This window comes from Panthera pardus, unplaced genomic scaffold (assembly GCF_024362965.1).
Source record: "Panthera pardus isolate Hobbes unplaced genomic scaffold, ASM2436296v1 HiC_scaffold_18, whole genome shotgun sequence".
In the NCBI taxonomy this organism is placed as follows: Eukaryota; Metazoa; Chordata; class Mammalia; order Carnivora; family Felidae; genus Panthera; species Panthera pardus.
The window spans coordinates 16,908,509-16,924,290 of NW_026526743.1; the positions used below are offsets into that span (position 1 = coordinate 16,908,509).

The following is a 15,782-nucleotide window of genomic DNA, read 5'->3' on the forward strand; positions in this document are numbered from 1 at the left end:
CTCCCCCCCCCCTCAAAATAACTAAATAAACCTTTTTTAAAAAACCAACAACAAATATCCCATTAGAATCTCTCAGTCTACCGTTCTGGGGCTCCGGTTGGACTCTACAGTTGTCATGAAGCTCACTTTCATTGTTTTCCTGAATCGGATTACTGTTTCCTGGAATCAAGTTAATTTTTCATTTTCATTAAGGTTCATTAAGGTTCTTTTTTCAATAGCTTCCTTTAGATGCATGTGTTAGAGTTAAATTTTTTAGTTCTTTCATGTTTGAAAATGTCTTTATTCTACTCTCACACTTCTCCAGTATTCAAAATTTGGAAACATCACCTCAAGTCTTCTGGTAGCTTATGTTGTCAAATCTAATACTAGTTGCTTTCCATTCCTGTATATGTAACTTTATGTCCCCCTCCCCATTCAGATACTTATTGTTATTTATATCTCCAGTGTACTGAAATGTCCTAACTTATGGTATGGATTTTCAAACATTTTTTATGCTAGGTGAGAATTTTAGTCTTTAGACTCCAGATCTGAGAATATTTCTTATATTTTTGTTTTTGGACAAACATTTTTAAGTTTTTTAAAAAACGTTTATTTATTTTTGAGAGAGAGACAGACAGATGCAGGGGTGTGGAGAGGGGCAGAGGTAGAGAGGGAAAGATTCCCAAGCAGGCTCCACACTCAATGCAGAGTCAGACACGGGGCTTGATCTCATGACCATGAGATCATGACCTGAGCTGAAATCAAGAGTCAGACGTTCAACTAACTGAGCCACCCAGGCACCCCTATTTTAGATTTTTTATTCCTGGGATTTGTATTTGCTGGAAGGACTATTCATGAGTTGTGCCTAATTTTTCCTTTTTCATAGGTTTCTCTTATTATATATGGATGCAGTATAATTTTCTATCAGGGTAATTACAGTTCAAAGTTTTCTTCTCCATTTTTGTCTTTTATGTCCAAATCAAATTCTTTTTGCAAAAAAACCTTGAATTGTTTAATTTACATGGGATCCTTTCCTGAAATGTGTGGTAATCCTTGCCTCTAGTCAAGAGGTAAAGTTTCTCAACTGGCAGATATTAGAGCCAGCCTTTTTACTGGAAGACTGCCAGAGAGCTCTGTTCTCTGTTCTTTCTGCTCTGTTTAGAGCAGAAAACATGTCCAGTCTCCTGAGTTACTGGTGTTTGGGGCTAGGATAAGGAAGGTCCTTAGTGGCCTGATTTTTCACTCAGGCTGCCTGTGCCTCAATCCTGTCTTCTTTTGTGCAGTTGTACATCCTTTCTAGGTCGGTTTATCCAGAGATCAAACCCTATGTGCAGTGTATTTGATTACATAAAAGAGGAAAAGTAAAGGGAGAGAGCAACCAGTTTGTGCACAAATTTTCAACCAAACTGTTTCCAGGTACATACCTCTCCAGGTTTATCATCTTTACCAGAATATAGGACTCAGCAGCCAACAGGGTCTAACTGACATTTATAGAACATTTGTTCCAACAGCAGCCGAAAACACATTGTTTACCATGGAGCATATAATAAGATATGGCAAATCCGTGGCCATAAAATAAACCTCAAAATACTTAAAAGAATTGGGGCATGTGGTGGCCCAGTTGGTTAAGCATCCAACTCTTGATTTTGCCTCAGGTCATGATCTCATGGTTCATGAGATTGAGCCCCACAATGAGCTCTGTGCTAACAGCTTGGAGGCTGCCTGGAATTCTCTCTTTCCCTCTCTTTCTTTCCCCCTCCTTCGCTCATGTGTGCTCTTGCTCTCTCTCTCAAAATAAATAAATAAGCATTTTAAAAAATGTTTAAAAAGACTTGAAACCAATTCTTTTGGACATTCTCTGACCACAATGGAATCAAACTAGAAATCAGTAACAGAAGGCAGGAAAATCTCCAAACGCTTAGAAACTAAACAACACTCTTCTAAATAAACTGTGGGTCAAAGAGGAAACCTTAAGGGAAATTAGAAAATTACATTAAGTTGAATGAAAATACAACATACCAAAATTTGTGGGACACAGCTAAAGCAGTGCTATGGGGAACTTTTTAGCACTAAGTGAATACATTAGAAAATAAGAAGAGTCCCAAATCAAAAATCTAGTTAAGCTTCCACTTCAAGAACCGAAGGGGAAAAAAAGCAATATAAACAAAGCAAGCAGGAGGAAGAAAGTATTAAAGAGCAAAAATTTTAAAATGAACCTTATATGAAGATCAAAAAGGATCACAGACTTAAACATTAAAAGTATAAAACTTGTAGGAAGAAACAGGACAAAATCTTTAGGTTCGAGGTTGAGGTAGAGTACTTAGACCTGATACCAAAAGCATAATCCATAAAAGGAAAACTGAAAACTTGGGCTTCATTAAAAGTAAAGTATTTGGCTTGTGAAAGTCCACATTTAAAGGTTGAAAAGACAAGACATAGTCTAGGAGAAAATATTTGTAAACCACATATCCAAAAAAGGGCTAGTATGTAGAATGGATACGTAGATTAGCTTGAATGTGGTGACATTTCATAGTGTATGCATATGCCAAGCTGTCATTTTAATATTCAGTTACACCTCAATAAAAATGGGGGTGGAGGACAGAATGAAAAGGTCTAACATAGCTCTCATTGGAGTGTCAAAAGGAAACAATGAATGAAAAAAGGCAGTATCTAAAGAGATCATGAATGTAAAGTTTCCAGAATTGAAGAAAACTATGAGTCCACAAATCTAGGAAGCACAGTACATCCTAGGTGAGATGAATGAGATAAAAAAGATGCATACTTAAATATATTATTAAAAACAGCAACAAGAACAACTTGAGAATACAAAAGACAAAATTAAAAGCACCTAAGCTAAAAGCATTAAAAACAGAGTACCTACAAAATTATTGCAGTTAGAAAACAGCAGACCGAACAGCAACAACGGAAGCCAGAGACAGAATCATATCTTTATCATTTTTTTAAGTTTAATTTAATTTTTTAAATTTACATCCAAATTAGCATACAGTGCAACAATGATTTCAGAAGTAGATTCCTTAGTGCCCCTTCCCTATTTATCCCATCCCCCCTCCCACACCCCCTCCAGTAACCCTCACTTTTTTCTCCATATTTATGAGTCTCTTCTGTTTTGTCCCCCTCCCTGTTTTTATATTATTTTTGTTTCCCTTCCCTTATGTTCATCTGTTTTGTCTCTTAAAGTCCTCCTATGAGTGAAGTCATATGATTTTTGTCTTTCTCTGACTGACTAATTTCACTTAGCATAATACCCTCCGGTTCCATCCACGTAGTTGCAAATAGCAAGATTTCATTTTTTTTTTTTTTACATTTATTTATTTTTGAGAAACAGAGTGAGACAAAGCGTGAGCAGGGGAGGGAGAGAGAGAGAAGGAGACACAGAATCTGAAGCAGGCTCCAGGCTCTGAGGAAGCAGTCAGCACAAAGCCTGATGCGGGGCTTGAACCCACAAACCATGAGATCATGACCTGAGCTGAAGTCGGGTGCTCAACCAACTGAGTCACCCAGGCGCCCCGATTTCATTCTTTTTCATTGCCGAGTAATACTCCGCTGTATGTATATATATATATACATATATATATATATATATATATATATATATATATATATATGTATATATATATATATGTATATATATATATACCACATCTTCTTTATCCATTCATCCATTGTTGGACATCTGGGCTCTTTCCATACTTTGGCTATTGTTGATAGTGCTGCTATAAAAACTGGGGTGCATGTGTCCCTCCAAAACAGCACACCTGTATCCCTTGGATAAATACCTAGTAGTGCAGTTGCTGGGCCGTAGGGTAGTTCTATTTTTAGTTTTTTGAAGAACCTCCATACTCTTCCAGAGTGGCTGCACCAGCTTGCATTCCCACAGAATCATATCTTTAAAGAGTTGAGGGTTAAAGCCCATAACTGGGCATCTAGGAAGTGAGTCTTTCAAGAATGATGATAAAATATTTACAAATTAAAACAAGAGTTTACTACCAAGAGATATCGTTAAATGAACCTCAAAAGGATACACTTCAGGAAGAATGAAAATGATCCCAGAAGGACAATCTAGTGTGCAACAAAGAGTGGTGAACACAACAATGGTAAACATGTATGTGAATAAAAACTAACTTTACAGAAGCATTAATTAACATAATACCATCTAATTGGCAGTATTAAAAGGAAAAAACAAGTGGACTTCCACTCTAACCATGATGGAGTATTAAGGACCAGATTTACCTTTGTTGCCTTTAACAAATGAAAAACTAGAAAAAATAAATAAAGCAACATTTAAAAACAGGCGAAGCAGGAGAATAATCCCTGAGAGAAGGAGAAAAGGGAAGTCTTGTGGTTGCCCTAGAGTACTTCCAGTAGAGACTTTTGCAAGCCACAGCACAGGAAAGGGTAAACTAAATAGTCTCCCATGAACTGAAAAGAGCTGACAATTCAGGAAGGCCAAAGTGGCTAGAATTCCAAGCAATTATACATTTGATAGAATTCATACAGAGAGATCACATGTACCATTTTTCCAACTTTCCCCAATTCTAACATCTTGCAAACCCCATAACAGAATACCACAATACCCAGGTATTGACACTGATAATAGTGAAGATACTGAACATTTGCATCATGCAAGGATCACTAATGTTGCATTTTTAGAACCACACCCACTCTTCTCTGTTACCATTACCTCTTCCATACCTGCAACCACTAATCTGTTCTCTATTTCTAAAATATTGTCATTTTAGGAATGTTATATAGGTGGGATTATACAGAATGTAATCTTTTAGGATTGGCTTTTTTTTTTTTTTTTTTTTTCCATTCAGCATGATTCTCAGGATACTCATCCAGGTTGTTGTGTATAGCAATAGTTATTTTTCTTTTCTATTATTTTCCTTCTTTCTTTTTTATATCTGAATAGCTTTCCATGATATGGATCAGCTTCAGTTAGTTTACTCTTTGAGGGAATCTGGGTTGTTTTTGGACCTTGGCTGTTACAAATACAGCTGTTACAAATATTTGTGTACAAGTTTTTATGTAAACTTGGTTTACATTTCTGTTGAGGAAACACCCAAAGAGCCTTAATTGCTGGGTCATATGGTAGTTACATGTTTAGTCGTGTTTTTTTTTTAAATATATAAAGTTGATTCATTTTAAGAGAGAGAGAAAGAGTGCACATGTGTGAGAGAGAGCGGGGGAGGGACAGAGAGGAAAAGAGAGAATCTGAAGCAGGCTCCATGCTGTCAATGCAGACCCCAACATGGGGCTCGAACCCACAAACCATGAGATCATGACCTGAGCCAAAAACCAAGAGTTGGATGCTTAACTGACTGAGCCACCCAAGTGCCCCACCATGTATAGTTTTTAAGAAATCACCAAACTTATGGTAATAGCAATGGCTGTACTATTTTACCTTACCAGTAGCAATATATTAGTGATTCAGTTTCTCTGCATTCTTGCCAGCATTTGGTATTGCTACTCTTTTTCATTTTAGCCATTCTAAAGTGAAATGATAGTAGTGATAGCTCACTGAGGTTTTAATCTGCATATCTCTCATGGCTAATGATGTTGAACATCCTTTCATGTGTGCTTATTTGGCATGTGTATATCCTCAGTTAAATGTATCCTTGTCTCTTATGCATGTTTTCTAATGGGATTGGTTTTTTTTTTTAATTTTTTGAGCTTTGAGAGTTCTGTTTGTATAACTTAAAAATTTACTTTTACAAAATTCTTCCAAAATTACAAAAGTAACACTCATTCTACTGTTGAAAACATTATAAAGAAATAAATATTATCCCATATATTCTTCCTTTCCCCACCAGTCTTGAATTTCACCTTCTTTTTCTGCACCCTCTGCAGTATTGGATGCTAATTACATTTTGTCAATTAGATGGGTAAAACATGCTTTCTTAACTGTTGCTTCAATTTGTATTTCTTTGAAAACTAATAAGGTTAAATGTGTTTGTGCACGCGTGCATGTGCTTGTATGTGTATGTATTCACATAAGTAGCTTCCCCCTCCCATCTAAAGTTTCACTTTTCACTGTTTCAGTTATCTGTGGTCAACCACATCTGCCTGGAAGCAGATGATCCTCCTGACATACCATGAAAAAGTCAATCAATAGTAGCCTAGTGCTTTGTCATAGTACTTATGTCATTCACTTCACTTCATCTCATCACATAGGCATTTATCATGTCACATCACAAGAAGAAGGCTATCATAGTACAGTAATATATTGAGAGAAACCATATTCACGATTTTATACTGTATGTTATTATAATTGTTCTATTTTATTATTAGTTATTATTGTTAATCTCTAACTATGCCTAATTTGTAAGTTAAACTTTACCATAGGTATGTATGTATAGGAAAAACATAGCACATACAGAGTTTGGTATGTATGTACTTTGAGGCATCCCCTGAGGGTCTTGGAATGTATGTCCCACGGACAAGGGGGTGACTACTACTTGTAAATAAGCAATTCTGTGAATATAATGAAAGCACATCCAGGGAGTTAAGACCAGCATATATACTTTACTGTAATTTCCAAATTATGATATTTCTAAGTCTAGAAATTAAATGTGGAAAAACAGAGGAATGGAAATGTGACATCTTACTGGTAAAATCTGAAGAGAGTTGGGCTTCTATTCACGAGCTATATTTTCATTGTCCTTTTATTGATACTGATAGAGATCTCTGTTTCTCTTTGGTGAATCTTCAGGTTGAATCTTCTTTGTCAGAGGTGAAAATCAAAAGATATAATGTTTTGGATACTCTTGTGCTTTATCAATTTATTTCCTAGCAAATCTATCCTTCCTTGACCTGCTTTGCAGTATTGGAGCTGAGCCATGTAAACATTCCCCACTGACAGCTGGGCTAGTGTTAAGCTTTTTACTAGATGGGAGTGGAGAGACACTGCATGAAAGTGGGGCTTTTCTTCCTGGTTCTGAAACACTTTTCAATTCTTACTCGGATGATGAACTGTAGCCAGCAGGATACATGTAGGATACACAATCTCTTGTGAGTTCTGATAGCACTCACAGGTGGCTGGGGCAGCCAGTGGCACTCATCATTCTGAGAGCTTCACTGGCACCCTCCCATGCCCCTCCTCCCTTTCAGGAGGCTTCCTTGCACATTTGACAACACCTTCTGTCTTCTTGAATACGTGAAGTTTTATTTAGAATAGCCTATTTGACAACCTTTTCCATGAATTCTATCGACTGTATAATTTCTTGGAATTCTAGCCACTTCGGCCTTCCTGAATTCTCAACTCTTATCTTTTCAGTTCAGGAAGACTGTTTAGTTTACCCTTTCCTCTGCTGTGGCTTGCAAAAGTCTCTACAGGAAGTACACGAGGACAGTCACAGGACTTCCCTCCTTTTCTCCTTCTCTCAGGGATTTTTCCCCTGCTTTGCCTGTTTTCAAATGTTGTTTTACTTATTTTTTCCAGTTTTTCATTTGTTGAAGCAGCAAAGGTAAATCTGGTCCTTGTGACTCCATCATGGTTGGAGTGGAAGTCCATTTCTGTGTTTTCCTTTTGATACTGCCAATTAGATAGTATTGTGTTAATTAATATTTTCCAAAAGTTAGTTTTTATTCACATACATGTTTACCATTGTGTGTGCTCACCATTCTTTGTTGTGCATTAAATTGTCCTTCTGGGATCATTTTCATTTTTCCTGAGGCATATTCTTTTGAGGTTCATTTAATGATGTCTCTTGGTAGTGAACTCTTGTTTTAATTTGTAATTATTTTATCATCATTCTTGGCTCATTTCCTAGATGCCCAGTTCTGGATTTTTAACCTCAACCTTTAAATATATTATTCTGGGGGGAGCCTGGGTGACTTAGTCAGTTAAGCATCCCACTTCAGCTCAGGTCATGATCTCACAGTTGGTGAGTTTGAGCTCCTCATCGGGCTCTGTGCTGACAGTGCAGAGTCTGCTTTGGATCCTCCTTCCCCCGCTCTCTCTGCCCTTCACCTGTTTGCACACTCTCTTCCTCTCAAAAATAAATAAACATTAAAAAAAATAATAAAGATATGATTCTTCTACCTCCTGGCTTCTAGTTGTTGCTGTTGAGAAGTCTGCTTCCCTAAATCTTGGTATTTTGGAGCTGGACCAAGTTCCTCATGCTAAAGCTCATGCCAAAAATTAGGAAATTCCAGCTCAGAACTGCCCCTAGGTCACTAGCAGTTTGGGACTGGACTCCACACTGGATGCTCTGACTTTCAGGCCTAAGTGAGCCCAGTTTCTTAACCAAATGTGAGCAACTTTGGCCCGGAAAGGAAGGGAGTTCTCTTGTTTCCCTCATCTGTGAATTAGGTCAAAACCAGCCCCTTCCTATGCAGCTCTGGGGGTTACATAGGTGTGGCCCAGCCCAGGGATGCCACTCAGTAGTAGGAATATAATAATGGGAAGTGGAAGGAGGGCTAGAATTTTGAGAGTTCCCAGACTCTATGTCACTTCTCTTCCCCAAATCCCCTGGTTTACTAGGGAAGTGGTTATAGTGAGTGTTCAACTCTAGTATGAAAACCCACCCTGATTTTATTTTTTCCCCTTCAGAATAGCCCTGAATTTCTCTTTTTCTCTGTCCAACTTTTACCTACATAACAATTCTAGGCCTTTCTGAGGCCTGGTTTTACTGTAATGGCTTCCTAGCCCAGCACCTGGATTTAGCTTCTTTCTAATCCACCTAATATGCCACTGCCTGACTTATCCTAAATGCCAATGTCATCACATTGCTTCCTGCTTAAATACTTGCTGTCATTTTCCAGCATCTGGCTCTTGACCTGTATTTAACTGAGACTGACTTTTCCTGTTTCTGGCCCTGTAGCATTGAGTATCTGGCAGGTTGATAACTGCATTGTTCCAATTATGATGTGTGTCTTAGAAGGAAATTGGTGATCCTTGAAGACAAGGACGGTTACTTGTGTCTGTTTTGGATTTTTTTTTTTTTTTTTTTTTTTTTTTGAGACAGAGAGAGGCAGAGCATGAACGGGGGATGGTCAGAGAGAGGGAGACACAGAATCGGAAACAGGCTCCAGGCTCTGAGCTGTCAGCACAGAGCCCGACGCGGGGCTCAAACTCATGGACGGCGAAATCATGACCTGAGCCGAAGTCGGACGCTTAACCGACTGAGCCACCCAGGCGACCCTTTGGCTTCTGCTTTTTAAGATCTTTTAAAGCTGTGTGTCCTTCCTTTTCAGCCTCACACATGGCAGCCATTATTTCCTCCAGCTAAAGCCTGATTTACTTAATTTAAGTTAGTGTTACATTATTTTCATTTTAGCAGAATAAAGAAAAATCTAGACTTATAGTTAAAACATTTTTCATTTAGCATGACATCTTGAAAGTTGGGTTATAAGTTATTTTCCCAGAAGAAACCATTTTAGAACAAGCTGTTTTAGAAGAAAATGTAGGAGAATATCTTTATAACTTTGGAGGTAAAGAAGCATTAAACCACACACAAAAAGCACAATTATTATAATGACCTGCTATACTGCTATACCTGTTCCACCAAATTCCTTGGAACTCATAGAACTGGATCCCCAATATGAAAACAATGATGATGACAATACACTTATTTCCTATAACAAGTGGTAAAAAGGAATCTGAGGCTTAAAGAGATGAAGCAGTTCCACCCCCAAGGCCTCAAATGTCCAAAGGGAAAGAGCTGGGTTTGAAACCCGCTGGGTCCACAAATGCTTACCTTCACCACCTTTAGCACCCTGAAGTCTTGGTCTAAACCTTGGTCATTATGGAGGCACTGATCCTGCAGGAACCACTTGATTCCCCGCTGGGTATCCTATACTTCCTCCTTCCAGTACCCTTTAGTGGGGCTGAGGGCTCTACCCCGGGAGGATATCCAGCATGTCTGCAGGGGTCTCACCCATGTTCTGGGAAGGTTCCATTTCTGCAGGAATCATGAATATATATTTAAATTGAATAAATTTAATTTATTCGGGGCACCCCTTGAATAAATCCTCTCTGCTTCTGCCCACTCTTTTGAAGAAGGCACCGTCTAGCCTTTCTCCAGAAAACTAGAAGACTAGAGCTGGGGAGGGAGAGCATGTAAAGGTAGAGAGGGATTTATCCTCCTCCCCCTAGGATGAAGGGGCACCTTCCCTGCAGCACATTGTTCCCATGCCCTGGGCTGCCTTATGCTCAGTAGCCAGCCTCCTGCCGTTCTCCCTGCTCTCTTGACACTTGCAAATTGAAATTCAGCTTGTAGAGGTGGAATTTTCTTTCTGTTTGAGGCTGACAAGAACAATGACTGGGAGATGGGCAATTCCCGTGGGCCTCAGACTCAGCCTAGGAATTTTCAAGTGTCCTGGAGCTGGCCTCTTCCCTTTCCCCATTTCCTACTGCATGAAGAGGAGACCTTGATCCCTACAGGAGGTAAATAACATCTGCTCCTAGGTGTGGAGGTGCTTCCTGCCTGGAGTGAAGGGATGCAGAGGCTTGGGCTAAGCTTGAGGGTCTGGGGCCAGAAAACAATTCCTTAAAACAAACAAACAAACAAACAAAAGGCACCTACAATTTTTATTGCTTGTTTTGTTCCTTATTATATGACTAATCCATGTTCATGGTAGAAAAATTAGAAAATGGAGATGTGCAGAGGTGCCTGGGTGTCTCAGTCAGTTGAGCATCTGACTCTGGATTTTGGCTCATGATCTCATGGTTTGTGAGATTGAGCCCCACATGAGGATCTGTGCTGACAGTGCAGAGCCTGCTCAGGATTCTCTCTCTCCCCCTCTCTCTGCCTCTTCTCTGCTTGTGCTCTTGCTCTCTCTCTCTCAAAATAAATAAACATCAAAAAAAAAAAAAAAAAGAAAGAAAGTACAGATGTACAGAATGAAGAAAATAAGAACCATCCATATAATCCTATCACCAAGGGATCCTGATCATTTATATTTGGGTGTATGTTCTTCCATTCTTATTACTAGGTGAGTCCTCCCTACCCCATTACCCCATACCAAAAAGTGAGGAGTCTTACATGTGAGTCCTTAAAAAGTCTTTCATGGGAGAGGGTGCAGTTATCTGAAGGACTTTATTTTAAAGATAATAGGACAGTTTGGAGAAGATTCATTGACCTTAAAGGATCTCCATTCATTTGAGCTTTGGAGGCCTAAAGAGGTCTCCCTATGAAATCAGTCAAACAGGGGTGCCTGGGTGTCCCAGTTGGTTTGAGTGTTTGAGTCTTGATTTCAGCTCAGGTCATGATCCCAGGGTCGTGGGATTGAGCCCTGGGTCTGGCTCTGCACTGAGCATACAGCCTGCTTAATATTCCCCTTCTCTCTCCTCTGCCCCTCTCCCCACCAACCCCCCCACTCACTCTCTCTAAAAGAAGGAGGAGGAGGAGGAGGAAGAGAAATTAGTCAAACAAGTGGCAGAGAAACTTAGTTCAGATTTGGCAGTTATTCCTGGGAAGATGACTGTACATTTGCATAGACTGGATAGCATTGCACACAAGTATTTTAACAATTATTTAAATAGGAAATCCTATTTTGATATTTTGAAGATAAGAAATATATACCTATAGGGGTGCCTGGCTGGCTCATTTGGGGGAGCATGCAACTCTTGATCTTGGGGTCATGAGTTAGAGCCCCACATTGAGTGTAAACATTACTTAAAATATATACGTATCTACAGGATAAATAGAAAAATGTATTAATGTCACATGAATGCATGCAATGAATGCATCATTGTCAATAATGTTCAGATTCCACTTCTTATTCTACTTAGAAGAGAAAATGATGGACCCTGGAAAACTGGCTTACAAACTTCAAAAATAGCTTTGGGGGAGGTGCCTGGGTGGCTCAATTGGTTAAGTGTCTGCCTTTAGCTCAGGTCATGATCTTGTGAGTTTGAGCCCCCTGTTGGGCTCTGTGCTGACAGCTCCAAGCCTGGAGCCTGTTTCAGATTCTGTCTCCATCTCTCTGCCCCTCCCCCACTCGTGCATGCATGTGCACTCTCTCTCAAATATAAATAAACATTTAAAAATTATCAAAAAATTGCTTTGGGGATGAGAAAAACACTGCTACTTGTAGAGAGTTAAAAAAAATTTTTTTTCAAAACATGAAATTGGAAAAGACCAAAATTTATATATTATTCATTCAATTTAAATATATAATTCATCTAAACTAATACATATTATAAGTACATATCTCATTTCCCTAAAAATTTATACAATCAGGACAATCCCAACAAAATCTTCTTGGCTCACTGTGAAATATTACTGCATTGGAAAAAGTACCTTAGATTTGGGGTCACCTTGTGTTTGGGCATTCGTGGTGTCCATATTTATATTTTTTAATTGTAGCCTCTTGTACATACTCTTAAGAAACTTACTTTTAAAAATTAATATATTTTAGATATATTGCTATGCTGATATATCAGTATCTATATCTATATCTCTACCACCTATATAATATTTTTAAAGATCTGCACAGTAAAGCAAAGTTTGTACTAAAAATTATAAAACACTTGCCTTTTTGTTCTTTTTCTTTTCCTTTTCCTTTTTTTTAAGCCACATACCTTGAAAATCCTTAACATTGTTAAGGTTTACCAGAGGTTTAGCTCTTGCTTAGCTCTGCAGCGTCATCTTTTAAAACTATCCCTTTCTGTTAGAAACGCACTAGTTTTCCCCAGAGGCTGCCCCCACCTCCAGACTCATCCGTGCTTTTCCTACTTGGTATTACTTCCTCTTCAGGGAATCTCTGGCCCTTCAGATGGCTGCACCTGTTCTTCCCCTTTTCTAACTTTTCCCCTGCTCTTTTCCTGCATGCTGGGAAGTCTAACGTGTAGAGAGTATTGTTTACCCCTGTATTCACCATCACTGCTGCGTGGCCTGGCATCTAGTAGGTGCTCACTAAATGTCTGCTGCATGAATGTGAATGAAAAGTTGTGAGAAAGGAATTCCCCCAACATTTGGAAACAGGGCTGATGTTCACTACCAGGCCATTCTTTTCTCCTGTTGGACATAAACAATCTCACAGACATCATATCAGACAAGGTTTCTCTGAGACCATGACAACATGAAATAAAACAAGGTCCCTCTGTGGCCCACTGAATAACAAACATCCCCCTCTCTCAGCTGACACATGGGTTTATTTTTGTTTATATTTTAATAAAGAAAATTCACATTTGATGCCAATATTAAAACTTCTTATGTCTTTAAAACTGATCATAAATGATAAATCAAACAATGTGGTTTTTATAAATATACAATTTCTTTTTTAGGAAAATGGACTTTTTGCACTTCTTGTTGATGATAATGGTAACAGCAATTTCCACTTCTCAAACGCTTACTGTTCCTATTCCTGGGCTTCATGCTTTACATGGCTTCTCTCATTCACCCCTCACAACTCTATGATATGGACCCTACTGAAGTCTCCTCTGCAGACAAAGAGAGGGGAGAATACTCATTTATTCTGAATAATTTTGGCAGAAAGGGTGCTTTTGGTCAAAGATGTGAGGAAAGGTAGAAGAGGTGTGGAGAAGAGGGGAAGGGAAAGCATGTTGTGTGTCCCCACAGAGCTACATGGTTGGAATTTAACCTTAGAACAGAGAGGGTCAGACCCAGGAGCTTATGGACTTGATGTCACATGGACATACAGAACTGATATATGACCCAGAGCTTTGGAGAGTGCCTTGGGTGTTCCCTGGCACAGACCCCTCTGCTGCCCCAACATCTTGAGCACGAGTGTTGAAGGCAACAGGAGGCAATGCTTTTAGCTTGATACAGAGACAGATGAAGCAGAACATAAAAGATGTGCCTCTAAGTCCACAGGACCCAGAAATCACCCAGGACCCAGGGAGGCCTGGGGAGGAGATGGTCCTTCTCCAAAAGCTGATAGGGACGTGGGCACCCAGGAGTCTGGGTGACTGTTAAGGGAACTTCATCTGATCTTACTCTCTGGGAAGACCTAGCACACATACAGGTCATCTTCCTGGCCTCTCTTTGAACGTTTCTATGGCTTTTCAAAACTTTATCTTCCAAAATTCTCTGTGACATTTATATTCCAACCCCTGTTGCAAAAGAGAAAGAGAGGGAAGGAGAGAGAGAGAAGAAAAGAAAGAAAGAAAGAAAGAAAGAAAGAAAGAAAGAAAGAAAGAAAGAAAGAAAAAGAAAGGAGAAAGAAAGAAAGAAAAACAAAATCTCACCATTTCCAATTCATAGAATTGTAGCATGGAAGAAATGTGGAGGTGATCTGCTCAGTCCTTGTTTTGCAAATCCTGGAATGAAAACAGCAGTGTTTACCAGAGTTACTTAACATTTTGGTAATAATATTAATTTCAATAGCTATAACTTGCTGGGCACTCAGCATATACTAGGCTCTTCATGGATTAGCTTCTTTAATCCCCACTGGACCCCATGATGTAAATTCTCATCCTACATATGAGGAAATTGAATCTCAGAGAGGTTATGTGACCTACTCAGCCCCAATAGCACATAAGTGGAGTTGCTGTGATTTCTTTTATTCCAAATATCAGAGACTTAACCACTCTACCATCTCAACTGCCCATAGCAGTTGCTATTTATTGAGCTCCTACTGTGTGCTAGTCACTAGATGAAGCCTACAGACAGAGCCATTGGTGGAATTTCTCTATTCACCTACCAAATTCTTATTGAATTCATATTGTGTGCCATGTACTATGCTATGTGCTGAGGATACCACAGAGGACAACTGCTCTGGGGCAACATGGAGCCAGTCAGATGACTTTCATCCCTCAAGCCACAACTGCTGACTGGGCTTGTGGTGGTTTACACCTCCCAGTGAGCCTGCGATTCTTCCCCCCTCTGAGCTCTCCTCTAAAGCTGAAGGAAACATGGGTAATCCTGAATAGTTTTTGACTTGTACTCACATTCTTTAGTACCATGTTTCCCAAGAGTATCCCAAGGATGTGCAAAAACAGCTGCTTTCAGTGTTCTACATTTAAAGCCAAACTCAAAGGAAGGAATGGAGGAAATGAAAGACAAAAAATTTTAAGACCTACAGAAACAAATAATGTGAGGAATAAGCTTAAGAATTTCCTGAGCTTTCACCAATCGGTTAACAAGGCTTAGGGTGGAAAGCCAGCACAGGGAGAAAGTGCCACCAGTGTAGAAAGCATAGAGCGGAAAGTCACTTCCACAGGATGGAAGTGTCTGTGAACAGGTAGAAGCAGAAAGCCCCTGCAGCAGGGTAAAAACGTCCAGAGCTAATTAGCAAGAAAAATGCCTTGTTAACCCTGAGGCAGCAGGGTTAGCCCCTAGACAAGTTAAGATAAACATACACAGTGCCTGGTGGCTGCAGTAAACGGCCATCTGCTCAGCACTGGGACTTTGATTTGTATTGACCCAAACCCCTAACACCACATACCTTTGAAACCCCCTTTCTCTCACACACATGAATTAATGGTTAGTGTTTTATTGTCTCTTTCTGCATGTCCATCATGTTTGTAAGCCTTCTGATCCTAATAAATATGGAGCAAGGACCCTTACTTGGGGCTCTCGTCTCCTCCCGGACATTAGCCTCTCTTGTATTCAATTCTGCATCCACTCTCTTGCTGGACAAGAGGGAACTCTGACTCAAAGTCTGTGACAAAATAACAATTTGGCAAAAGTAAGTCCTTACATTAGTTTAAATGTAAATTGATTAAACTGCCAATCAAAAGATACAGATTGACAGGATGGGTTTTTAAAACTCAGGATTCAGGGGTGCCTGGGTGGCTCAATCATTTAAAAGACTGACTCTTGGTTTTGGCTCAGGTCATGATCTCACGGTTTGTGAGACTGAGTCCTGGG

At 39.4% G+C, this 15,782-nt stretch overlaps 1 long non-coding RNA gene across 8 annotated transcripts in view; it reads right to left on the bottom strand.

Annotated features, from left to right (window-relative positions):
- Positions 1-3,632: 3,632 nt before the first annotated feature.
- Positions 3,633-15,782, bottom strand: part of LOC109251509 (uncharacterized) — a 33,027-nt gene continuing 20,877 nt past the window's right edge. For 4 of the 8 annotated variants that reach the window (XR_008423464.1, XR_008423462.1, XR_008423460.1 and 1 more), the window contains 4 exons: positions 14,159-15,573; positions 13,304-13,390; positions 9,702-9,905; positions 6,506-7,534 (listed from right to left, as the gene is read on the bottom strand). This is a non-coding gene — a long non-coding RNA (uncharacterized LOC109251509). Of the gene's footprint in view, positions 3,886-4,022; positions 7,535-9,701; positions 9,906-12,203; positions 13,391-14,158; positions 15,574-15,782 lie in introns of those variants that run through there. The other 4 variants (XR_002073541.2, XR_008423465.1, XR_008423463.1 and 1 more) reach the window with 3 other exon arrangements.